At 51.1% G+C, this 26,245-nt stretch overlaps 1 protein-coding gene across 1 annotated transcript in view; it reads left to right on the top strand.

Annotated features, from left to right (window-relative positions):
- GNG7 (G protein subunit gamma 7) overlaps positions 1–26,245 on the top strand; it is a 160,552-nt gene that overhangs the window by 94,062 nt on the left and 40,245 nt on the right. The window contains exon 3 of the mRNA XM_025368935.1: positions 23,190–23,229. The gene's annotated coding sequence lies outside the window, so the exon portion shown is untranslated. The remainder of the gene's footprint in view (positions 1–23,189; positions 23,230–26,245) is intronic.

Here is a 26,245-nt window from a genome sequence, read left to right as displayed (position 1 = left end):
CCACGGTATATCCCACGCATGCAGTGCCTTTCCGGCCTCTTCCAGAAAGAATTTAATTCGCCCCTTTACATATGACCATGGGAGGGAAATGCCAGTCCTACTTTTATTGTTTGTTTGTTTGTTTGTTTGTTTGTTTTTGTTTCAAGACGCAGTCTTGCTCTGTCACCCAGGCTGGAGTGCGGTGGTGCGATCGGGGCTCACTGCAACCTCCGCCTCCCGGGTTCAAGCGATTCTCCTGCCTCAGCCTCCCGAGTAGCTGGGACTACAGGAGCCCGCCAGCACGCCCAGCTAATTTTTGTATTTTTGGTAGAGATGGGGTTTTACCATGAACAAGACTCTAACTCTTTATCCACGTTGGCCAGGCTGGTCTCGAACTCCTGACCTCAGGTGATCCGCCCACCTCGGCCTCCCGAACTGCTGGGATTACAGGTGTGAGCCACCGCCCCCAGCCCCGATCCCACTTTTAGATCGTTCTCCACAGACAGCACAGAAGCGACTTGTCGGAGGCCACGCAGCCGTGAGGGGACAGGGCACAGATAACATCTTAAGTCTTCTAGCCGCTTCCCTCAGACTAGCCCCGCCTCCTCCATCAGTGCAGAAACGTGGTTGGGGAGTGGGCTCGGAACCGTGGTCCCCTCAACACCTATTTCATGAAGGAAGCCAGGCCAGGTGTGTGGGACTCAGGCCTGTAATCCCAGCACTTTGGGAGGCCGAGGCGGGCAGATCACCTGAGGTTGGGAGTTCGAGACCAGCCTGACCAACATGGTGAAACCCCGTCTCTACTAAAAATACAAAAAATTCGCTGGGTGTGGTGTCAGGCGCCTGTAATCCCAGCTACTCAGGAGGCTGAGGCAGGAGAATTGCTTGGACCTAGGAGGCAGAGGTTGCAGTGAGCCAAGATTGTGTCCCTGCACTCCAGCCTAGGCAACAGGGCAAGACTCTGTCTCAAAAAAAAAAAAAAAAGCAGAAAGAAGCAGAAATGTCGGTAACAGGCAGATCTACAGAGAACATGGGTGTGTGGTTGGAGGGGACAGGGTGACTGCTAATGCCGACAGGGTTTCCATTTAAGGTGATGAAACAGTTCTGGAATTCAGCCAGCACACTGGCTCACGCCTGTAATCTCAGCAACTTGGGAGGCTGAGGTGGGAGGATCGCTTGAGACCAGGAGTTCAAGGCTTCAGTGAGAGAAGAAGGTGCCACTGTAGTCTGGTCTGGCTGACAGAATGTGAAATCTTAAAAACAAACAAAAAGACCAGGTGTGGTGGCTGACGCCTGTAGTCTCAGCTACTCGGGAGGGTGAGGCAGGAGAATCGCTTGAACCCGGGAGGCGGAGGTTGCGGTGAGCCGAGATCGCGCCACTGCACTCCAGCCTGGCAACAGAGCAAGACTCCCTCTCAAAAAAAGAAAAGAAAAAGTGTTGGAACGAGATAGTGCTGATGGTCGCACAGCTCTGTGAAGGAATTAAAAACTTTCTCGACCAGCCTAGGCAACATAGTGAAACCCGTCTCTACAAAAAATAAATAACTAAGCAGGCATGGTGGCATGCACCTGTAGTCCCAGATACCTGGGAAGCTGAGGCAGGAGGATTGCTTGAGCCCAGGAGTTAAAGACCAGCCTGGACAACACAGCAAGACCCTGTCTCTACAAAAAATAAAAAATTAGCCTGGTGTGTTGGTGTGCACCTGTGGTCCCAGCCACTTGGGAGGCTGAGGTGGGAGGATCGCTTGAGCTCAGGAGGTGGAGGCCACAGTGAGCTGCGATGGTACCACTGCACTCCAGCCTGGTGGACAGAGTGAGACCTCGTCTCAAAAAACAAAACAAAAACAAATGAACAAAAAACAAAGAGGCACAAGGTGGCATTGCGAAAAGAACAAACAGGCCAATGGGACAGGATAGGTAGGTAGTCCGTGTTTTATATGACCCATATAAAATGGTCCACTAGCCAGGCGTGGTGGCTCATGCCTGTAATCCCAACACTTTGGGAGGCCAAGGTGGGCAGATCACCTGAGATCAGGAGTTCAAGACCAGCCTGGCCAACATAGTGAAACCCCGTCTCTACTAAAAATACAAAAATTAGCCAGGCGTGGTGGTGGGTGCTGTAATCCCAGCTGCTTGGAAGGGTGAGGCAGGAGAATCGCTTGACCCCGGGAGGCAGAGGTTGCAATGAGCCGAGATCGCACCTCTGCACTCTAGCCTGGGCGACAGAGCAGGACTCCATCAGAAGGAAGGAAAGAAAGAAAGAAAGACAGAGAGACAGAGAGAGAGAGGGGGAGAGGGAGAGAGAAAGAGGGAAAGAGGGAAACAGAGAAAGAGAGAAAGAAAAGAAAGAGAAAGAAGGCAGGAAGGCAGGCAAGCAAGCAGGGAGGGAGGGAGGGAGGGAAGGAAAGAGAGAAAGAAAGAAAGAAGGAAAGAGAGAGAAAAGAGACCACACATCTGATAACTCTTTCACTTAACATAGCCTGCAGGTGCCCTCCAAGCCACCACTGCACACCACCCATCCTAGAAATGCAACGTGGCCTAACCACACCTCTGCAGGCAGATTTGAGATGGTTCCAGTTTGGAAGCGTTCACAGTTGTGCCATCAGAACAAGGATAAGGATATAGGTAGACATCTTTGCCCACGTGTCCAACAAGGTCTTTACGTAAATTCCTAGGTACGGAATCGTCACATCAGCAGGTAGCACTTTCTCGGTTCCGACGATGCCGCCACCTTTTCTTCCCAAAATGTTGACCAGGGACCCTCTGTTATCTGTGATGGACAGGCCCCCATTCCGCAGATCCTAGAAGACACTGGGCGTCATGAGGCTTCCATCCATGACGGTCTGAGGGGCCAGGGTGGAATCTTGTTATTGGTGCATTTGTTGTTGTTTGTTAAAGCTGGACAACCCCGCCAGGCACGGTGGTTCACGCCTATCATATCAGCACTTTGGAGGCCAAGGTGGGTGGATTGCTTGAGTCTAAGAGTTTGAGACCAGCCTGGACAACATAGTGAGACCCCATCTCTAAAAAAAAAAAAAAAAAAATACAAACATTAGCCAGGCATGGTGCCATGCACCTGTAATCCCAGCTACTGGGGAGGCTGAGGCAGGAGGATCAGTTGAGCTCAGGAGGTCAAGGCTGCAGTGAGCTGTGATCACACCACTGTACTCCACCCTGTCTCAAAAAATTAAAAAGCCAAACTGAACATCTCTTTTTAGGCTTGGGGGTTTGTTTCCTTGTGTGAATTGTGGGTTCACGTCCTTTACCATCTTTCCACTGTCCGAGGAGGGCTCTCTGCTCCTGGAAAACCTTCCAGTACCTTCCACTTATGGCTGAGACTTGGCTCCTGGGCTGTCTGTCTGAAACTCCTCCTGGGGCCCACTGTGGGGCTGCATCCTTAGGGATTTAGCTTCTCCTTTGCTCCCATGATCTCAGCTAAGTGGGTGTGGAGATGCCCATTTTACAGATGGAAGAGCAGAGGTTTGCAGGTGCCGCTTCCCCAGTGAACACAGACCCCATCCACATGTGGCTGGAAAGGGAAGTTTCCTTCCTGACCTGAGGCCCAGTCGAGCTCTGTGTGTCTCCCCATGCCTGACTATCATAGTCCTTTTCGTGTTGCTATAAAGGAATAGCGCGGAGGCTGAGGGGTTTATCAAGCAAAGAGGTTTATCTGGTTCACAGTTCTGCAGACCATACAAGCATGTTGCCAGCATCTGCTGGGCTTCTGGTGAGGCCTCAGGAAGCTTCCACTCATGGCAGAAGGTGAAGGGGGAGCAGGCATCTCATACGGCCAGAGAGGGAGCCAGAGAAAGGAGGGAGGAGGTGCCAGGCTCTTTTTAACAACCAGGTTGTCCGTGAACTAACAGAGTGGGAACTCACTCATTCCCGAGGGGAGAGCACCAAGCTATTCATGAGGCATCCACCCCCACAACCCAAATGCCGCCCACCCAGCCTCATCTCCAACACTGGGGGTCACATTTCAACGTGAGATCCGGAGGCACAAACATCGGCCCCGTGTCACTGACCTTGATCATGCTATGCTGCCGGATTCTGGGATTTTGTGGTTATTTTTGTTGCCATTGTTCTAGTGTGGTGGTTCTCAGCTGGGGCTGATCCTGCTCCCCAGGGGACACTGGGAGATGTCTGGTGACATTTGTGGTTTATCATGACTGGGCGATGGGTGATGTCTGGGGACATCTGTGGTTATCCTGATGGGGGTGCTGTTGGCATGGAGTGGGTGGAGGCCAGGGACGCTGCTCAGCACCCTGCAGTGCCTAGGACGGCTCCACCCCAGAGAACGGTCTGGCCACAGTGTCCACAGTGCTAAGAGGAGAGACCCTATTTAGTAGAATAGCAATAAATTATCATTGCTTGCAATAAATTACCATTGCTTGCACTTTTTGTTTAAGAATGGAGATGATTGCCCTCTGTTGTGTAGCGGTTGCTGCCCCAGAGTTATGCTGCATCCTTTGTGGAACTGGACCCCAGCAGGTGCCTCATGCTGGGGCCTCTCCCATCGCTGAGTTGTGTGTGTGTGTGTGTGCACCTGTGTGTGTATGCATGTGTGCATTTGTGTATGTGTGTGTGCTTGTGTGTGCCTGCTTGTATGTGTGTGTTCTTCTGTGTATATATTTGTACTTTTGTGTATATGTGTGTGCTTCTGTATGTGTGTGAGCTTGTGTGTATATGTGTGTAAATATGTATATGTGTATATGTTTTTGTGCATATATCTGTATGTGTATATTTGTGTGTATTTGTATATTTGTATATGTATGTATGTATAGTGTGGATATATGTGTGCATGAGTGTGTGTGTGCACTTGTGTGTATATGTGTGTATATTCGCATATGTGTACATATTTGTGTGTATATGTGTGTATACATGTGTGTATACGTGTATGTATATGTGTGTATGTGTGTATATATTTGTGTGTATATGTATGTGTATATGTGTATATATTTATGGGTATGTGTGTATGTGTATATATGTATGTATGTATATGTGTGTGTCTGTGTATATGTGCGTGTGTATGTGTATGTGTACGTGTGTGTCTGTGTATATGTGTATATGTGCACGTGTGTATGTGTCTGTGTATGTATGTGTGCATGTGTGTCTATGTGTATGTGTGTGCATGTGTGCATGTGTATGTATGATGTGTGTATATGTGTATGTGTGCATATATATGCGTACATGTGTGTGTATGTGTATGCCTATATATGTGCATATGTGCATGTGTGTATAATGTATGTCTACATGTGTATATGTGTGTATATGTACATGTGTATGTACGTCTGTATATGTATATGTGTGTATATGCACGTATGTGTGTGTATGTATGTGTGCCTGTATATGTGTATATGTGCACGTGTGTGTCCATGTGTATGTATGTCTATGTATGTGTGTATGTGCGTATATGTGTGTGTATATGTGTGTGCATGTGTATGTGTGCATGTCTATATATGTGCGTGTATGTGCATGTGTATTTATGTGTATATATATGTTTATGTATGTATCTGTACGTGTGTATATGTGTGTATATGTGCACGTGTGTATGTGGTATATGTGTATATATGTGTGTTTATGTGTATGTGTATATGTGTGTGTGCACGTGTATATGTGTGTATGTCTATAATGGGTGTATGTGCACGTGTATGTATGTATATCTGTATATATGTGTATGTGTATATATGTGTGTGCATGTGTATGTGTATGTCTATATATATGTGTATATGTGCATGTGTGTATATGTGCACGTGTGTGTATGTGTGTATGTATATGCATATGTGCATGTGTATATATGTGTGTGTGCATGTGTATATGTATGTGTGTGTGTATATATGTGTGTGTGCATGTGTCTATGTGTGTTTATGTGCGTGTGTGTATGTATATGTGTGTATATATGTGTGTGTGCGAGTGTATATGTGTATGTGTGTGCATGTGTATGTGTGTGTATATGTGCATATGTGTGTGTGTGTGTGTATATATGTGTGTGTGCGAGTGTATATGTATGTCTCTATATGTATGTGTGTGCACGTGTGTGTATGTGTGCTCGCATGCTTGTGACTGGGTGGCTGGAGTGCCTGGTGAGGTGCATTTTCCAGGAAGGCTTTGTGAACGCCCTACTTCCTGAGTTCCTGCCGAATGGCAACGCCCTTCTCTCCCTTGCATGCCTGAGTGCGTCCTGCCCGGGAACAGATGGGTGACTTCCCCATTGCCCAGCTGACATTGCCCTGCCCCTATGGAGTCTAGTGCTCTGAAGAGAAGACTTGTGACCTTTTTGGTCTCATCCTAGACCACAAGGCAGTGAGCTTTTCCTGTAAAGGGCCAAAGAGTTGCTGTTTTCGGCTCTGTGGGCCAGTCAGTCTCTGGCTCCACCACTCAGATCTGTCTCTGTAGCACAGAAGAATCAAAGGCAGCGCTTAAGTAGGATACGACAGAGGACACCGGCCCAGCGCAGTGGCCCATGCCTGCAGTCCCAGCACTTTGGGAGGCCGAGGTGGGAGGATCACTTGAGCTCAGGAGTTCAAGACCAGCCTGGGCAAAATGGCAAAAAAAAAAAAATGCAAAAATTAGCCTGTGTGACGGTGTGCACCTGCAGTCCCAGCTACTCAGGAGGCTGAGGCAGGAGGGTCGCTTGAGCCTGGGAGGTGGAGGCTGTGTGAGCTATGATTGCACCACGGCACTGCAGCCTGGGTGACAGAGTGAGACCCTCTCTCGCACACACACACACACACACACACACACACAAAATCGAGGACAACTGAGAAGAAATAAACCTGCAGATGAAGAAGGTGTGTTTTGGAGAAGCATCACTACAGAAATGATCACGGCCAAACCAGTGACTTGAACTCAAGGAGCTTCTAGAGCAGGGGTCAGCCAGCAAGGGCCCATGATGGACAGTGTGGGTTTTTTGTTATTGTTTTTGTGTTTTTGTTTTTATTTTTGAGACCAAGTCCTACTCTGTCGCCCAGGCTGGGGTGCGGTGGCGCCATCTCGGCTCGCTGGAATCTCCACCTCCTGGATTCAAGCGATTCTCCTGCCTCGGCCTCTCGAGTAGCTGGGATTACAGGTGTGCGCCACCACGCCTGGCTGTTTTGTAATTTTAGTAGACACGGGGTTTCACCATTGTTGGTCAGGCTGTTCTCGAACTCCTGACCTCAAATGATCCACCTGCCTCGGCCTCCCAAAGTGCTGGGATTACAGGCTGGAGTCACCATGCCCAGCGACAGTGTGTTTTTTGTAAATAAAGTTTCATTGGCACCCACCATGCCCACTCATTGAGAAATCGTCCACAACGGCTCTCCTGCCTCTGCGGCTGAGTTGAGCCGTTGCAACAGAGACCATCTGACCCACAAAGCCAGAGAAGTTTGCTCTCTGGCCTTTTATAGGAAAATGTTGCCAACTCCGGCCTCACAACCTCTATCCAGTCCTTTAGTGGTGGGGGTGGAAGGAGAAGGAGGTGTCCCCCGACCATCGCCGTGGCCCAAATTCTGGTCTGCTGTCTCGGACCCTTCCCCCTGAGCCAGGGTGAGCCGCCTCTTAGGGCTTTGTGTGAGTTTCGTGGAGCTGCTCTTACAAGTTACACAGGCCCGGCCGTTTACACACCGCAGGTTCGTTCTCTCTCTGTTCTGGAGGCTGGAAGTCCAAGGCCAAGGTGTAGGCAGGGCTGGGTTCTTCCGAAGCCAGGAGGGAGAATCTGTCCCAGGGCCACTCCCGGCTCCTGGTGGTGGCTGGAGATCCTTGGCCTTCCCTGGCTTGTGGAAGTGACACCCCCAATCTCTGCCTTGTCTCCCCAATCTCTTATCTATACAGCATTCTCTCTCCTGTGCGCATCTGTGTCCAAATGTCTCCTTTATTTATTTTATTGATTGATTGATTTGTTGATTGATTTTTGAGACAGAGTCTCGCTCTGTCACCCAGGCTGGAGTGCGGTGGCACAATCTCGGCTCACTGCAACCTCCGCCTCCCGGGTTCAAGCGATTCTCCTGCCTCAGCCTCCTGAGTAGCTGGGACTACAGGTACATGCTACCGCGCCCGGCTAATTTTTGTTTTTTTAGTAGAGACGGGATAGGGTCTTTCTGTGTCACCCAGGCTGGAGTGCAGTGGCACAGTCATGGCTCACTGCAGCCTGGACCTCCTAGGGCTCAAGCTGTCCTCCCACTCAGCCTCCCAAGTAGCTCGTTCACAGCCACGTGCCACCACACCCAGCTATTTTTTACATTTTTTTTGCAGAGATAAGATCTTGCTATGTCGTCCAGGCTGGTCTCGTGCTCCTAGACCCAAAGGATTCTCCCACCTTGGTCTTCCCAAAGCACTGAGATTACAGGTGTGAACCACCGTGCCCAGCCTCAATTTATTTATTTTACTTATTTATTTTATTTATTTATTTATTTATTTATTTATTTATTTATTTATTTGAGACAGAGTCTCTCTCTGTCGCCCAGGCTGGAGTGCAGTGGTGAGATCTCAGTTCACTGCGACCTTCGCTTCCCAGGCTCAAGTGATTCTCCTGCCCCAACCTCCCAAGTAGCTGGGATTACAGGTGCCCACCACCACATCCGGCTAATTTTTGTATTTTTTAGTAGAAACAGGGTTTTGACACGTTGGCCAGGCTGGTCTCGAATTCCTGACCTTAGGTGATCCACCTGCCTTGGTCTCCCAAAGTGCTGGGATTACAGGCGTGAGCCACCACGCCCAGCCTTTAATTTCCTTTAAAGTCAGAAGAATACCATCCGCCTGTCTCATGTTTATTCTTCTACCAACGTGGTCATAAAGTAGTATTTTCTATGGATGGGGAATGGCAGATGTCATAATGAGACGCTGAGGGCATCTCCACCACCCTGAACAGATCCCGCTTACCGTTGAGACTACCGCTGGCCCCAGTAAGGGGCTAAAACTCTCCACAAAGCAGCCAAGGCCTCTTTTTTTTTTTGCTCTGTCACCCAGGCTGGAGGGCAGCGGTGCGATTTTGGCTAAATGCCACCTCCACATCCCAGGTTCAAGCGATTCTCCTGCATCAGCCTCCTAAGCAGCTGGGATTACAGGTGCACACCACCACGCCCGCCTAATTTTTGTTTTTAGCAGAGTAGGGTTTCACCATGCTGGCCAGGCTGGTCTCGAACTCCTGACCTCGGGCGACCCACCCACCTCGGCCTCCCAAAGTGCTGGGATTACAGGTGTAAGCTACTGCGCCTGGCCTCAAGGCCATTTTTGACTCGACTCTGGCCTGACTCCGGCCACCCGGCCCCCTGCCCCTGCACTCTTCCATACCCACGTCCCAGCTCTGAACTCAGGGTGCTGCCCAGGCCTCTGCACACAGTCAGCCCCCACAGCCTTTCCAACTCCATATCCGCACCCGCGCCGCCCCTCTGGGATAGGACATTGTCTCTGCCATGACTTCTCTCTTTATGCCTTTTTTCCTCCTTAACTGAAATGTAATTCACATACTATAGAACTCGCCCATTGAAGTGATGCAATTTAATGTTTTTAGTATGTTCACAGGGTTGGGCAACCATTACCACTATCAGACCAGGACATTCCTTCCCCCTGAAGGAAACCCCAACCCCATTAGCGGTCACTTTCTATCCCGTCCCCCAGCCACCGGCACCCACGCATCCGCTTCCAGCCTCTGTGGTGGGCCTGTCCTGGACATTTCATAGAAATGGAATCACACGGCTGGGCGCGGTGGCTCACGCCTGTAATCCTCACATTTTGGGAGGCCAAGGCAGGCAGATCACCTGAGGTCAGGAGTTCGAGACCAGCCTGGCCAACATGGTGAAACCCCCGTCTCTACTAAAAATACAAAAATTAGCTGGGCGTGGTGCCAAACGCCTGTAGTCCCAGCTACTTGGGAGGCTGAGGCATGAGGATCACTTGAACCCGGGAGGCGGAGCTTGCAGTGAGCTGAGATTGTGCCACTGCACTCCAGCCTGGGCGATTGAGTGAGACTCCGTCTCAAAAAAAAAAATGGGATCACACACTGCATGGCCTTTTATGTCTGGCTTCTCTCACTGAGCGTGATGTCCTCAAGGTGCATCCATACTATGGCCTGTGTCCGAGCCTCCTTCCTTTGATGGCTGAATACTGTTCCATTAAACGAATGGACCACATTGTGCTTATCTATTCATCCGTTCACGGGCATCTGGGCTGTTTGCAATTTTGCCTGTTATGACTCATGCATCTGTGAACTTTCCTATACAAGTTTCTGTGTAAACCTAACTTTCATTTCCCTTGGGCAGATACTTAGGCCTGGAATTACTGGGTCACATGAAAACTGTGTTTAACCTTTTGAGGAACTGCCAGTCCTTAACTTCAGAGGCTGTTCATCTCTGCAGGTCAGGGTTCTGCAGATACAGCCTGGGCATGTGTCAAATCTGGCCCTCTGCTTGTTTTTACAAATAAAGTTTTATTGGCACATGGCCCCACCCACTCATTTACATATAATCCATGACTGCTTTCTCACTACTTGGGCAGAGATAAACAGTGTCCACAGAGACCTTCTGGCCCCCAGATTCAAAGTGTCTACTCTCTGATCGTTTTATTTTATTTTATTTTATTTTTTTGAGACGGAGTCTCGCTCTGTCACCCAGGCTGGAGTGCAGTGGCCGGATCTCAGCTCACTGCAAGCTCCGCCTCCCAGGTTCCCGCCATTCTCCTGCCTCAGCCTCCCGAGTAGCTGGGACTACAGGCGCCGCCACCTCGCCCGGCTAGTTTTTTGTATTTTTTAGTAGAGACGGGGTTTCACCGTGTTAGCCAGGATGGTCTTGATCTCCTGACCTCGTGATCCGCCCGTCTCGGCCTCCCAAAGTGCTAGGACTACAGGCTTGAGCCACTGCGCCCGGCCCTCTCTGATCGTTTACAGAAAAGGTGTGCTCATGATCTACCACCTGTGACATCCAAGGTAATTGGCTATTTGTGGGTCTTAATCCCTCCTTAAAAGTAAAATAAAAATAAATAAATAAAATAAAAAGAATGCTTCCTTTCCCCTCACACTCTGCACAGAAAACTCCGTAAGGGCGGAATTTGATCTTTTAATTTTTAAATTGTTGTTTTCTACTATCGTTTATCTATTTATTTTTAATTTTTAATTTTATTTATTTTTATGTTTTGACAGCGTCTCACTCTGTTGCTTAGGCTGGAGTGCAGTGTTGCAATCTCGGCTCACTGCAACCTCCGCCTCCCCAGTTCAAGCAATTCTCCTGCCTCACCCTCCCGAGTAGCTGGGATTACAGGTGCCCGCTACCACGCCCAGCTAATTTTTGTATTTTTAGTAGAGATGGGGTTTCGCCATGTTGGCCAGGCTGGTCTCCAACTCCTGACCTCAGATGATCCACCTGCCCTGGCCTCCCAGAGTGCTGGGATTACAGGCATGAGCCACCACGCCTGGCCGCTACCATGGTGTAAAATGTTTGCACACATCATTCCGCCCGTCCCCCACAGAAGCACTGAGGACATTAGACTCTGGGGCCGCTTCCTGTAGGACCCAGGGCTGGCCTCACACAGGCTCCACCCTGAGCTGCTGGTAACTGTCACCTGAAGTCTTAACTGCCCTGTGCCCAGCACACCCCAGACCACTTAATCAGGTTCTTCCGGGTGGGACGGGCCTCCCCCAGTGATTGCAGGGTTTAGGAACCCTGGGTGAACTGGTTCCTAATCCTAAATTTCTGCAGTTCTCATGGATTCAGTCCTGGAGGGAAGGAACCAACCGACCCTTCCTTCGACGCACACAGCTTTGGTTTTTGTTTTGGTTTTGGTTTTGTTTCTGAGATGGAGTCTGTCTCTACTGCCCAGGCTATCGTGCAATGGCGCGATCTTGGCTCACTGCAACCTCCGCCTCTCGGGTTCAAGCGATTCTCTTGCCTCCGCCTCCCAAGTAGCTGGAATTACAGGCATGTGCCACCACGTCCAGCTAATTTTTGTATTTTTTTTTTTAGTAGAGACGGGGTTTCACCATGTTGGCCAGGCTGGTCTCGAGCTCCTGACCTCGTCATCCACCCGCCTCTGCCTCCCACAGCACTGGGATGACAGGCATGAGCCACTGCGCCCAGCCTGATCTTTTAATTTTTAAATTGTTGTTTTCTACTATCATTTATTTATTTATTTATTATTTTTTATTTTAACTTTTTTTTTTTTTTTTTTTTTTGAGACGGAGTCTCGCTCTGTCGCCCAGGCTGGAGTGCAGTGGCCCGATCTCAGCTCACCTTCCCGATTCAAGCGATTCTCCTGCCTCAGCCTCCTGAGTAGCTGGGATTATAGGCGTGTGCCACCATGTTCAGCTTTTTGTATTTTTTCAGTAGAGAGCGGGTTTCACCATGTGGGCCAGGCTGGTTTCGATCTCCTGACCTCAGGATCCACCCACCTCTGCCTCCCAAAGTGCTGGGATGACAGGCATGAGCCACCGCGCCCGGCACAGCTTTGGTTTTTGAGCCTGCAGGGCGCACGCATTGTGTGAGGGTTGTACGTGTGTTTTCTGCTCTTCCTACATAGTCTGAGCCCATGATTCCAATAGGAAGGTGTTGTCCTCTCCACCTCAGGGTCTTCCGTTGTCATGGCTACAGGGAAACACAGAAGCTCAGCTGATATTTTATTGTATTTATTTCATTTCGTTCCATTTTGAGAAAGGGTCTCACTATGTAGACCAGGGTGGTCTCAACCTCCTAGTCTCAAGTGGTCCTCCTGCCTCAGCCTCCCAAAGTGCTGGGATTGCAGGCATGAGCCACTGCATCTGGCCTGATTCTTTTTTTTTTTTTTTTTTTTAATGACCATTGTATTATTTCCTAGGGTGCCATGCACATTACTACAGATTGCAAGGCTTTAAATAAAAGACATTTTATAACAGTCTCCTCTCCCAGTTCTGGAGGCCAAAAGTCTGAGATCAAGGTGTCTGCAGGGCTGGGCTCCCTCCAGAGACTCCAGGGGCAGGGTCGTTCCTGTTTCTCCCAGCTTCTGGGGGCTCTAGCAGTCTTTGGCTTGTGGCCGTGTCACTCCAGTCTCTGCCTCCATCCCCACACAGCCGTGTCGTCTCCTCTGCGCCTCTAAATCTCTCCTTCTTGGTGTTTGTTTGTTTGTTTTGAGACAGAGTGGCGCTCTGCCACCCAAGCTAGAGTGCAGTGGCACCATCTTGGCTCACTGCAGCCCCCACCTCTTGGGTTCAAGCAATTCTCATGCCTCAGCCTCCCAAGTAGCTGGGACTACCGGCATACGCCACCATACCTGGCTAACTTTTGTATTTTTGGTAGAGATGGGATTTCACCATGTTGGCCAGGCTGGTCTCGAACTCCTGGCCTGAAGCGATCCTCCTGCCTTGGCCTCCCAAAGTTCTGGGTTTACAGGTGTGAGCCACCGAACTCGGCCTGTGTCTCTCCTTCTTAAAAGGACACCAGTCATTGGATTTAAGGCCCACCCTACAAACAGGATGATGATTTCATCCCAAGATCCTTATCATCTTCCGTCTGCAGAGCCCCTGTCTCGGAGAAGGTTACAGGCGGAGCTTCCAGGAGGACGTGAGCTTTTGCTGGGTGCTATTCAACCCCCTGCATTCAATACACACGCTTTTTCTTGAGTTGAAAATTACCTACACTTAAACAGGAGCCCACCCTTACACACACGAACGCCATTCTCATTTGGCTAACCATCCTTTGATTTTTCCTTGCTGTTTCCCCCACGCCACCCAACCCCCAAATACCGCCTTCACCGTCTCCTCCATTCCCAGATTTGCAATGCTGTGTGTGTTGTTTCTGGATGAGCTTCAGATCCTCTCTGGACCAAGGAAGCTTGGGTGGGAAGGTTTAAATAACTCGACAGTTGACAATTAGGCTAAAAATTCACTTAAAATGAGCCCACTGAAGGGTTCAAAAGTGTGACCTGGGCTGGGTGTGGTGGCTCATGCCCGTCATCCCAGCACTTTGGGAGGCCGAGGTGGACGGATCACTTGAGGTCAGGAATTCAAGACCAGCCTGACCAACATGGTAAAAGCCCATCTCTACTAAAAATCCCAAAATTAGCCAGGCGTGGTGGTGCACACCCGCAGTTCCAGCTACTATAGGGAGACTGAGGTGGGAGAATCACCTGAACCCAGGAGTCAGAGGTTGCAGTGAGCCAAGATCGTGCCACTGCACTCCAGCCTGGGCGACAGAAATGAAACCTATCTCAAAACAAAACAAAACAAAAGTGTGACCTCTGTAATGCTTGGGAGTGGTTCTCTTGGGAGCCTGAGTAGCATGTGGGGACATTTCTGGTAGTCACAACTACGGGGTGCTCCCAACATGGAGTGGGTGGAGGTCAGGGACGCTGCTCAGCACCCTACAGTGCCGAGGACGGCCCCACCCCAGAGAACGATCCAGCCCCAATGTCCAGAATACAGCGAGGGAGAGTCCTGTGTTCATTATTTGAAAAATACTGGGCCGGGCGCGGTGGCTCAAGCCTGTAATCCCAGCACTTTGGGAGGCCGAGACGGGTGGATCACGAGGTCAGGAGATCGAGACCATCCTGGCTAACCCGGTGAAACCCCGTCTCTACTAAAAAATACAAAAAACTAGCCGGGCGAGGTGGCGGGCACCTGTAGTCCCAGCTACTCGGGAGGCTGAGGCAGGAGAATGGTGTGAACCCAGGAGGCGGAGCTTGCAGTGAGCTGAGATCCGGCCACTGCACTCCAGCCTGGGCGACAGAGCGAGACTCCGTCTCAAAAAAAAAAAAAAAAGAAAAGAAAAATACTGAGTCTGTCTCTTGCTCACACTGGACACTGGAAAATAAACTCCGATGGGGCCAATGGGGTAAACCAGGGGGACCCCCAGCTCCTGGGACTCTCCTCTCTCTCTTCCCGCTCAGGGTGTGGATTTCAATGTGTGCAGCCTTCTGGGAACTCAGCAGTCTCTTGGGGGTCTGTGGAATCCCCTAAGATTCCAGTGTAGCCTGGGAGCGATTCTGCCCCCACCACCAGGGTACGCTCGGTAATGTCTGCGGGCATCCGCTCCTGGCATGGAGTGCGTGGAGGTCAGGGACACTGCTCAGCACCCTGCAGTGCCCAGGACGGCCCCACCCCAGAGAACAATCTAGCCCCAATATCCAGAATACAGAGTGGGAGAGACCTGTGTTCATTATTTGAAAAATATTGGGCCGGGCGCAGTGGCTCACACCTGTCATCCCAGCACTTTGGGAGGCTGAGGCGGGCAGATCACGAGGTCAGGAGATCGAGACTATCCTGGCTAACACGGTGAAACCCCGTCTCTACTAAAATACAAAAAATTAGCCGGGCGAGGTGGCGGGCGCCTGTAGTCCCAGCTGCTTGGGAGGCTGAGGCAGGAGAATGGCGCGAACCCGGGAGGCGGAGCTTGCAGTGAGCCGAGATCCAGCCTGGACGACAGAGACTCTGTCTCAAAAAAAAAAAGAAAGAAAGAAAAATATTGAATCTGTCTCTTGCTCACACTGGACACCAGAATAAACTCCCAATGGGGCCAATGGTGAAAACCAGAGGGACCCCAGCTCCTGGGACTCACCTCCTCTCTCTCTCCCCACTCAGGGTGTGGATTTCAGTGTGTGCAGCCTCCTGGGAACTCAGCAGGGCAGAGGATCGTGAGACGCAGAGTCTCTTGGGGGTCTGTGGAATCCCCTAAGATTCTAGTGTAGCCTGGGAGCGATTCTGCCCCCGCCACCAGGGTACACTCTGGTCATGTCTGGGGGCATCTGCTCCTGGCATGGAGTGCGTGGAGGTCAGGGACGCTGCTCAGCACCCTGCAGTGCCCAGGACGACCCCACCCCAGAGAAGGATCTGGCCCCACTGTCCACAGTGCCCAGGGGGAAAAACCCTGTTGTAGGTATTGAAAGAGAGTGTAACTTTCAGCTGAACAGAAATCATGAGTGTTAGTCATTTAAAAGAAAAGGAAAAGGGGCAGGGCGAGGTGGCTTACACCTGTAATCCCAGCACTTTGGGAGGCTGAGGCAGGAGAATCGCTTGAACCCGGGAGGCAGAGGTTGCAGTGAGCCGAGATGGCGCCACTGCAATCCAGCCTGGGTGACAGAACCAGACTCCGTCTCAAGAAAACAAAAAAAAAGAAAGAAAGAAAAGAAAAAAAGGAACCCACTGTAGATATGTGTTCCTGGGGCTGAGCAGGTGGGGACCCTGGCAGCTCCCGGGCTGCGGTGACTCAGGGCTCCGGCTCTGTGTGAACCTGCAAATCCCAAGGGTGTTACTGCAAACCCCTGAGTGGGTGGAGGGCACGGATGCCTGCCCCCGACCCCGGTTTCTTTCTGAGAAGCAGAACGCAGAGAAACTTCTCAGAGAAATGTCGGAGGAAGGGGATTACCCGCCGGTCTCCCAGAAGAGCCAGCGAAGCTCAGAAACAGGGCTTCCTGTTTCTCGGGTCGACCCGGGGCAGCTGCCTCTGCTGGGCACTTTGCTGTGAGGCGCTTTTCAGAGTGCAAAGGAGAGAAAGAAGCCAGCGTCTTTTCTTTTTTTTTAAACAGAGTTTCGCCTTTGTCGCCCAGGCTGGAGTACATTGGTGCAATCTCGGATCACTGCAACCTCTGCCCCCCGGGTTCAGGCGATTCTCCTGCCTCGGCCTCCTGAGTAGCTGGGATCACAGGCACCCGCTGCCATGCCTGGCTGATTTTTTTTTTTAATATATATATTTTTAGTAGAGACGGGGTTTCACCATGTTGGCCAGACTGGTCTTAAACTCCTGACCTCAGGGGATCCACCCGCCTCGGCCTCCCGAAGTGCTGGGATTACAAGCATGAGCCACCGCACCCGGCCAACCAGTGTCATTTGTATCCTCCTGAGACAGGCTCTTGTGGGGATCGTGTGTCCAAGAGTGCTGAGAGCCGGGAAGGTCAAGGACCCAGGCTGGGGTGCAGAGAGAAAGGGACGGGGGAGGGCAGGGCCCTTCCTGGGCACAGAAGGGCAGCGGTGCTGATGGAACCACAACTGTGACAGGACCTAACCAGGGTCTCCCCAGGGCACCGTGGATATTGGGGCCTGGGGTGGGACCGACCTGGGCACTGCAGGGTGCTGACAGCGTCCCTGGCCTCCACCCACTCCATGCCAGGGGCACCCCCCGTCATGACAACCACAGCTGTCCCCAGACATTGCCCAATGTCCTCTGGGAGCAGAGTCATCCTGGTTGAGCCCCCCTGGGTTATGGGATTCCACAGACCCCCAAGAGACTCTGCGTCCCATGATCCTCTGCCCTGCTGAGGTCCCAGGAGGCTGCACACATGAAATCCACACCCTGAGTGGGGAGGGAGAGAGGAGGTGAATCGCAGGAGCTGGGGGTCCCCCTGGTTTACACCGACTGCCCCATCGGGAGCTTTTTCTGGTGCCTACTGTGAACAGAAATTGCACTCAATTGTTTTCCCAAATAATTTTTTTTTTTTTTGAGACAGTCTCCCTCTGTCACCCAGGCTGGAGTACAGTGGTGCGATCTTGGCTCACTGCAACCTCCGCCTCCCAGGTTCAGGCAGTTCTCCTGCCTCAGCCTCCTGAGTACCTGGGATTACAGGCATGCACCACCACACCTGGCTAATTTTTGTATTTTTAGTAGAGACGGGGTCTCCTCATGTTGGCCAGGCTGGTCTCAAACTCCTGACATCAAGTGATCCACCCACCTCGGCCTCCCAAAGTGCTGGGATGACAGGTGTGAGCCACCGCGCCCAGCCTTTTCCCAAATAATGAATTCAGGGTCTCCCCTGGGCCCTGTGGACATCAGGGCTGGATCCTTCTCTGGAGTAGTGCCGTCCTGGGCAACGCAGCGTTGCCCCATGCCAGGAGCACCCCCAAGTCAGGACAACCACAATGTCCCCAGCCACCACCCAGGGTCCCCTGGGGGCAGGGCTACTCCCAGGTGAGAATCACTGCCTCAAGGGAAGGGCTGGGTGGGACACAGAAATAAGATGTGGAGGTACGGGGGTCCTGCGTGGGCCCCCTAAGGCAGGTCGGACCTCCTCTCCTGAGAGTCAACCCTGGGGGCCGGTGGGAGACAGACCTGTGGGATGGGGTGATGTGGGGGTCCAAGGCGGTCCCCTCCTTCCTGCCACCAGACAGGCCTCGTGGTGGGTGCCTGGCCAGGCCAGGCCCTGAGCACACTGAGGAGGTGCAAGGGACAGGCTGGGTTTGTACTGTAACCCCCCTCATCGTTCATGGAGTCCGTATTTGCAAATTCGCTGGCTTGGTGGTGTGTATTTGTGAACCCCAAATCAGTGCCTGGGGCACTTTTCCCTCTCATCCTGGGACACGCGCAGAGAGACAGAAATTAGTTGTGGGCGTGCGTTCCCTGAGCGGAGGCCACGCTCCGCCCTCCCATTTCCCCTCCCAGGTGGACGGCGTCCTCATTACTGTCAAGTGAGAGCCTCGGGGTTTGCGTTTTTCTGCTTTTTGGTGATTTTGCTGTTTGCAGTGGTCCCAGGCATTGTGCTGAGGCCCCTTCTCGTCTCCCTCGGGGCCTCGTGCAGAAACCAGTAGGTGAGAGAAGTTTAGCTCAGGCAGGAGTGAGAGAGCAGCTGCCCCGTTCAACACTCGTGTCGTTGACAGGCATTCAGGAAGGCGCCTTTGGGCCGGGCGCGTGGCTCACGCCTGTCATCCCAGCACTTCGGGAGGCTGAGGTAGGTGGATCATCGGAGGTCAGGAGTTCAAGACCAGCCTGGTCAACATGGCGAAACCCTGTCTCTACTAAAAATACAAAAATCAGCCGGGCACAGTGGCTCACGCCTGTCATCCCAGCACTTTGGGAGGCCGAGGCAGGCGGATCACAAGGTCAAGAGATCGAGACCAGTCTGGCCAACATAGTGAAACCCCATCTCTACTAAAAATACAAAAATCAGCTGGGCGCAGTGGCTCACACCTGTCATGAGGCGGGCAGGCCAAGGCGGGCAGATCACCTGAGGTCGGGAGTTCGAGACCAGCCTGGCCAACATGGTGAAACCCAGTCTCTACTAAAAATACTAAATTAGCCAGGCATGGTGGTACATACCTGTAATCCCAGCTACTCAGGAGGCTGAGGCAGGAGAATAGCTTGAACCCGGGAGGCGGAAGTTGCAGTGAGCTGAGATCATGCCACTACACTGCACTCCAGCCTGGCGACAGAGTGAGACTCCATCTCAAAAAAGAAAAAAAAAAAAAGAAGGCGTCTTTGAAAGGAAACACACAGGCTGGGCGTAGGGGCTCACACCTGGAATCCCAATGCTTTAGGAGGCTGAGGCAGGGGAATCCCTTGAGCCCAGAAGTTCAAGACCAGCCTGGGCAGGCCACATAGCGAGACCTTGTCTCTACAAAAAATACAAAAATTAGTCGGGCGCGGTGGCTCATGCCTATAATCCCAGCACTTTGGGAGGCCGAGGTGGGTGGATCTCGAGGATCAAGAGATCGAGACCAGCCTGACCAACATGGAGAAACCCTGTCTCTACTAAAAATACAAAAAATAGCCAAGCGTGGTGGTTGGCTGCCTGTAATCCCAGCTACTTGGGAGACTGAGGCAGAAGAATTGCTTGAGCCCAGAAGGCAGAGGTTGCAGTGAACTGAGATCGCGCCACCGCACTCCAGCCTGGATGACAGAATGACACCTGTCTCAAAAAAATAAAATAAAAAGGAAAGAAAGAGAGAAAGAAGAAAGAAAGAAAGAAAGAAAGAAAGAAAGAAAGAGAGAGAAAGAAAGAAAGAAAGAGAGAGAAAGAAAGAAAAGAAAAGAAAAGAGAAAGAGAGAGAGAGAAAGGAAGGAAGAGAAAGTTACATAACTTCATTTTGCAGAATCTGAGAATCATATAAGGATAGGAAAATCATCCACAATCCCAGTGCTTTATCCTTTCCCCAGACTTCTACATACACACTCTTATTTTTAAAAATTGAGGTTCTATACACGGTTTGATCATCTACCTTTAAAACCTTTTTTGCTGGCCAGGTGCAGTGGCACATACCTGTCATCCCAGCACTTTAGGAGGCCAAGGTGGGAGGATCGCTTGAGCCCAGGAATTTGAGACCGGCCTGGGCAACATGGCAAAACCCTGTCTCTACAAGAATAAAAATTAGCTGGGTGTGGTGGCATGGGCCTATAGTCTTAGCTACTCAGGAGGCTGAGGAGGGAGGATCACTTGAGCCCAGGAGGTTGAGGCTGCAGTGAGCTGTGATCATGCCATTGCACTCCAGCCTGGGTAACAGACCCTATCTCAGAAAAAAAAAGGACACAGTGCCCATCAGATCAGTGGCAAGGATAATGAAAATAATACAGTGTGCTGATGAAAAACGGTATTTCCAGCCACCTAAAAGTAACCCTGAAAGGCCGGGTGCAGTGGCTCATGCCTGTAATCCCGGCTCTTTCGGAGGCCAAGGTGGGCGGATCACAAGGTCAGGAGATCAAGACCATCCTGGCTAACACAGTGAAACCCCGTCTCTACTAAAAATACAAAAAATTACCCAGGCGTGGTGGCCCGTGCCTGTAGTCCCAACTACTTGGGAGGCTGAGGCAGGAGAATCGCTTGAATCCGGGAGGCAGAGGTTGCAGTGAGCTGAGATCGCTCGACTGCACTCCAGCCTGGGTGACAGAGCAAGACTCCATCTTAAAGAAAAAAAAAGTGAGCCTGAGAGAGAAATGCACCGAGTCACCCATCAGAATGAGGAGCTGTGGTTCCCTGGTCAAGGGCCATGGCCTGGGACGGGGTCAAAGTCCTGTGGGTTCTGAGGCTGACCCGGGGCTGCAGGTGAGGTGGCCCCAGCATCCTCGGTCACTGTCCTGATTTTATGGATCAGGAGCTGAGGTCACACCGGGCTGGCCTGGGCACGTCACACTTACTCAGAGTTTGTGACGGGTCAGAAGTCTAATTTCCCGTCTTTCTCTATCACGGTCCTGGAACTGTGCTGCTGCTGCATTCGCTGACCCGGCCGGGTGGAGCCTCTGAGTCTTCTGTGAGTGCAGGCGCCTTTGGGCGGGAGGGAGGAAAATTCCTGCAGCCCCTCGTTTCTTGAGTTGGTGCGTGTTTACTAGCAGGACCTTGCTTTAGATGCAGGACTGGGTGGAGGCTCTTGCTCCTGCGTGCATGTGTGTGTGAATGTGTGCACGTTTGTATGTGTCTGTGTGTGCACGTGTCTGTGTGTGCATGCAAATGTGTATGCATGTGTGTCTTGTGTGTACACGTGCGTGTCTGTGTGCGTGTGTGTGTGTGTCTGTGCATGTGTGCATGTGTACAGTGCACGTGTGTGCACGTGCATGTGTGTGTATGTGTGAGTGTGCATGTGTGCATGTCTGTGTGTGTGTGAGTGTGAGTGTATGATGTGTTTGCGTGTGTGTGCATGCAAATGGGTGTGCATGTGTCTTGTGTACACGTGCGTGTCTGTGTGTGTGTGTGTGTGAGTGTGCGTGTATGCATGTGTGTGGGTGTGTCTGTGTGTGTGCATGTGTGTGAGTATGCGTGTGTGTGCGTGCATGTGTGCGTGTGTGTGTGTGTAGAGGTGGGAGGGGAGGCAGTCCCCTGGATGTCTGTAGGTCACTAAGAGGTCAGGGATCTCACATGGAGTGATTCTGCCCCCCAGGGGACCCTGGGCTGTGTCTGGGGACATTTGTGGCCAACACATCTGTGGGTGCTCCTGGCATGGAGCAGGTGGAGGCCAGGGGCGCTGCTCAGCACCCTGCAGAGCCCAGGATGGTCCCGCCCCAGAGAACAATCCGGCACTGGTGTCCGTAATGCTGGGTGTGGGGAGAGACCCTGGCTTAGTAGAAGGTGACCCCAGCCACCGCCTTCCTGCAGCTGAGACCCGGGAGCCTCCGGAAAAGGCAGGATTCGGCCTCCCCGGCTGGGCTGAAGGTGGGGAGGCTTCCCGCCGACCTCAGCTTCCTTGGCCTGGGATGCAGCCCCGGGGCGCAGGGCTGCTGAGAAAGTGTCGTGTGTGCGTCGCCCGACTCCAGCCCAGGACAGCAGCCGTGTGGCTCTTCTTTGTGTCGGTGGAAAAAAACCCATTGGTGGGTGGAAACAGCAAATATTTCTGAAGGAAGAGGGGCTGGGCCTGCTTCGCAGACCACAGGGGCCCTTCAGAGCAGGAGGGAAACAGCCTCGGCCACGTCAACCCGGCCCAGCCCGGCCTCGGGCAGCTCAGGAGGTTGGGCCTGGGTTGGGCCCGGTGCAGGGGGCATCTGCTGACCTCGCCGGGCAAGGCCACTGCAGAGTGAGCCTCGCTGCGCCGGACGGAGCCTCCCCTAGCGCTGTCAGTGCCGCAGCTCCTGGCTTCTCCAAGTGGGACCAGCGGCTCAGCAGCAGAGCAGTGGTGGTCTAACCGGGAGACACAGAACCGGGCATCTGGGCTCACTGTGCACAAGTCCCGGCCCCATGACCTCGGCTGGTGTAGACGCTCAGCAAGGCAGAGGCCTCTGCCTGCCTCGGGCCTCCTTGTCCACAAAATAGGAGGCTGCTGTGAAGCTGAAGGAGGCAGATCGCTGCCTGCCTCTCCCTCCAGGCCTTAGTGGGAGTCAGCAAAGACCACGGAAGGTGGTCCCTGTGGCCCTGTCACGATCCGTGCACTCTGCATCAGAGACGGATGCAGGACCCGGCTATATCCAGGGTCCGGCTTGGAGCAGAGGATTCTGTTCCATGGAAAACCGCAGCTCCAAAGGCCCCAGTCCTCCCGCCTCCTGCCCAACTCTGGAGACCAATCACGGGGACATGGAGCCGTCCTTCCCTTCCTATTGACCTCCTGGCCCTGGGCGGCTCACATGAGACCCCCGGCCTTCCTGCCCCCTGTATACCTGTCACTTCCTCCATTCGGGGTTAATTGGTTTGTCCCCAGTTTCCACTTTCCACCTCTCCCTTTGCCCGGCACGTGGCTTACATCAAAGTAGAAATCAGAGATGGAAAAACACCAAAGGATGCCATGGGAAGGCTCCGTGCCTGGATATTTTGTTTTTCTTGCACTGCTGTGTCTGATGGACTGGACGTTGAGTGTGGGGTTGGGGCTCCCTTGTTTTGAAATGGAATAACACAAGTTTCTAGAAAGATAATCTGCCCTGTTGTCCTGCAACAGAAACCTACAGGTCTTTTCCGTGCGGATTGGTGGTAAACAATAAAGCCGATTCTGCCCCCGTTTTCTCCGGAGGGCACGGCCGTTTCGAATCCCCATGCCTCATTTTTGGGGACAGCAACGTCGTTCTCCGATAAAAGCTGGAGGTAGCTCTGTGAGTTCCTTGTAAGTGAAAAATATGTAACCATGCTTTTCTCTTTCTCTATCCTTTTTTAAACAGGGTGTACAGCAAGCCGTGATTCCTGAGGAAACTAAAAAAGGTATGTGGCATTTTCTCTTACTTCATGAGCTTGGAATCTCTTGTTTTTTAGAAAAAGGAACAAACAAGCTCTAGTCTTTTATGTGTGCCTGACACACTGGGAGGTTGAGTCATCCCATAAAAGGGCTCTGGGCTCAGAGCCAGGAAACCTGAGTTCAAATCCCAGATCCCCTTTTACCAGCTCTGCCCCGTTTGGGTGGGTTCCGGTCAACTGTCTGCGGAGGAGATGACGTTCTCCGTTTTGCAGGAAGGTTGCAAAGATTAAACAAGGATATAGATACAAAAATATAAAAATGGCCGGGGGCAGTGGCTCACGCCTGTAATCCCAGCACTTTGGGAGGCCAAGGCAGGCGGGTCACCTGAGGTTGGGCATTAGAGACCAGCCTGGCCAACATGGCGAAACCCCGTCTCTACCAAAAATACAAATTTTGGGTGGACATGGTGGCGGGTGCCTGTAATCCCAGCTACTCTGGAGGCTGAGGCAGGAAAATCGCTTGAACCCAGCACATGGAGGTTGCAGTGAGCCGAGATCACGCCGCTGTACACTAGCTTGGGCGATAGAGCGAGACTGTCTCAAAAAATATATATATATATAACATACATATTTTATAACAGTATATATATAACATTTTATGACATTTATAAAATATATATTATATTTAACATATTTTATAACATATATAACATTTAATAACATTTATAAAATATATATTATATATAATATATATTTTATACACACATGCACACATATATATGTATACACAGTGGCGTGCACCTGTAGTCCCAGCTACTCAGGAGGCTGAGGCAAGAGGATTGCTTGAACCCAGGAGTTCAAGGTTGCAGTGAGCTATGGTCACACCACTGCACTCCAGCCTAGGTGACAGAGTGAGACCCGGTCTCTTAAAATATATATATAGGCCGGGCGCGGTGGCTCAAGCCTGTAATCCCAGCACTTTGGGAGGCCGAGACGGGCGGATCACGAGGTCAGGAGATCGAGACCATCCTGGCTAACATGATGAAACCCCGTCTCTACTAAAAGATACAAAAAACTAGCCGGGCGTGGTGGCGGGCACCTGTAGTCCCAACTACTCCGGAGGCTGAGGCAGGAGAATGGCGTGAACCCGGGAGGCGGAGCTTGCAGTGAGCCGAGATCCGGCCACTGCAATCCAGCCTGGGCGACAGAGCGAGACTCCGTCTCAAAAAAAAAAAAAAAAAAAAAAATATATATATATATATATATATATACGTATATACGTTTATATACATATACGTATATGTATATATGTATATGTACGTGCATATACGTATATATACATATATACATGTATATATACACACTTGTGTGTATATATGTGTGTGTGTATACGTATATACGTATATATACATACCCTGTGTGGTGGCACATGCCTATAATCCTAGGATTTTGGGAGGCTGAGGCAGAAGGATCACTTGAGCCCAGGAGATGGAGGCTGCTGTGAGCTGTCATTGTGATTGCACCCTTGGACTCCACACTGGGCAACAGAGTGAGACCAGGTCTCTAAAATAAAGAAAAGAAAAATATATATACACACACATATATAATACGCATATGTAATATATATACTATATATATAAAAATATATATATAGTTCAACACCATGCTCAACACCATATATGCTCAACACCATGCTGGCATCTAAGCCAGTATCTAAGAGATGTGAGTGGAACCTGAAACCACAGCTGATCTGTTTCATTCGTGTTTTTCTAGGAATTTGTCCGTTTCACGTAGATAACCTAATTGGGTGTCACACACTGGTTGATAATACTACGGTATTCTCTGATAATGCTTTTTATTTCCATAAGGTTGGTAGTCATGTGTCCCCCTTTCGTTTCGTTTCTGCGCGTAGTTATTTGCATCTTATTTCCTTTTTTTTTTTTTTTTTTTTTGGTTTTGCTTTTGGTCAGCCTCGCTAGAGGTTTGTCAATCTTGTAGCTCTTTTCAAAGAAGCAACTTTTGGTTTCGTCGACTCACCAGTTTTTCTCATCTCTGTCTTGTTTATCGCTGCTCTGATCTTTACAATTTCCTTCCTCCTGCTGGTTTGGGGCTGCCTTTGTTCTGCCTTTTCTGGTTCCTTAAGGCAGCAGTCCTCCACCTTTTTGGCACCAGGGAGTGGATTCGTGGAAAACAGTTTCTCCACGGATGGTGGGGGAGCCGGGGGGATGGTTTGGGAGCGATTCAAACGCGTTACTTTTATTGTGCACTTTATTTCTGTTATTATTATATTGTAATATATAATAAAATAATTCCACAACTCACCATAATGCGGGATCAGTGGGAGCCTGGAGTTTGTTTCCTACAACTAGATGGTCCCTGGGCTGGGCGCGGTGGCTCACGCCTGTAATCCCAGCACTTTGGGAGGCTGAGGCAGGCGGATCACTTGAGGTCAGGAGTTCGAGACAAGCCTGGCCAACAATATGAAACCCCGTCTCTACTAAAAATACAAAAATTAGCCAGGCGTGGTGGTGGACACCTGGAGTCCCAGTTACTTGGGAGGCTGAGGCAGGAGAATTGCTTGAACTCGGGAGGCGGAGGTTGCAGTGAGCCGAGATCGTGCCATTGCACTCCAGCCGGGGGCAACAGAGCGAGACTCTGTCTCAATAACTAACAAACAAACAAAAACTAAATGGTCCCATCTAGAGGTGATGGGAGACAGTGACAGATCGTCAGGCATTAGATTATTTTTGTTTATTTATTTTGAGACAGAGTCTGTCTCTGTTGCCCACTTTGGAGTGCAGCTGCATGATCTTAGCTCACTGCAACCTCCACCTCCTGGGTTCAAGCGATTTCCGGCTAATTTTTTGTATTTTTTAGTAGAGACGGGGTTTCATCGTGTTGGCCAGTCGAGACCATTAGGCATTAGATTCTCATAAGGAGCGCGAAGCTGAGATCCCTCCCATGCACAGTTCACAGTAGGGCTCACACTTCTGTGAGAATCTGATGCTGCCGCTGATGTGACAGGAGGCGGAGCTCAGGCGGG

The sequence above is a fragment of the Theropithecus gelada genome, chromosome 19 (assembly GCF_003255815.1).
Source record: "Theropithecus gelada isolate Dixy chromosome 19, Tgel_1.0, whole genome shotgun sequence".
Taxonomy (NCBI): domain Eukaryota; kingdom Metazoa; phylum Chordata; class Mammalia; order Primates; family Cercopithecidae; genus Theropithecus; species Theropithecus gelada.
This window is presented reverse-complemented; position numbering and strand designations above follow the sequence as displayed.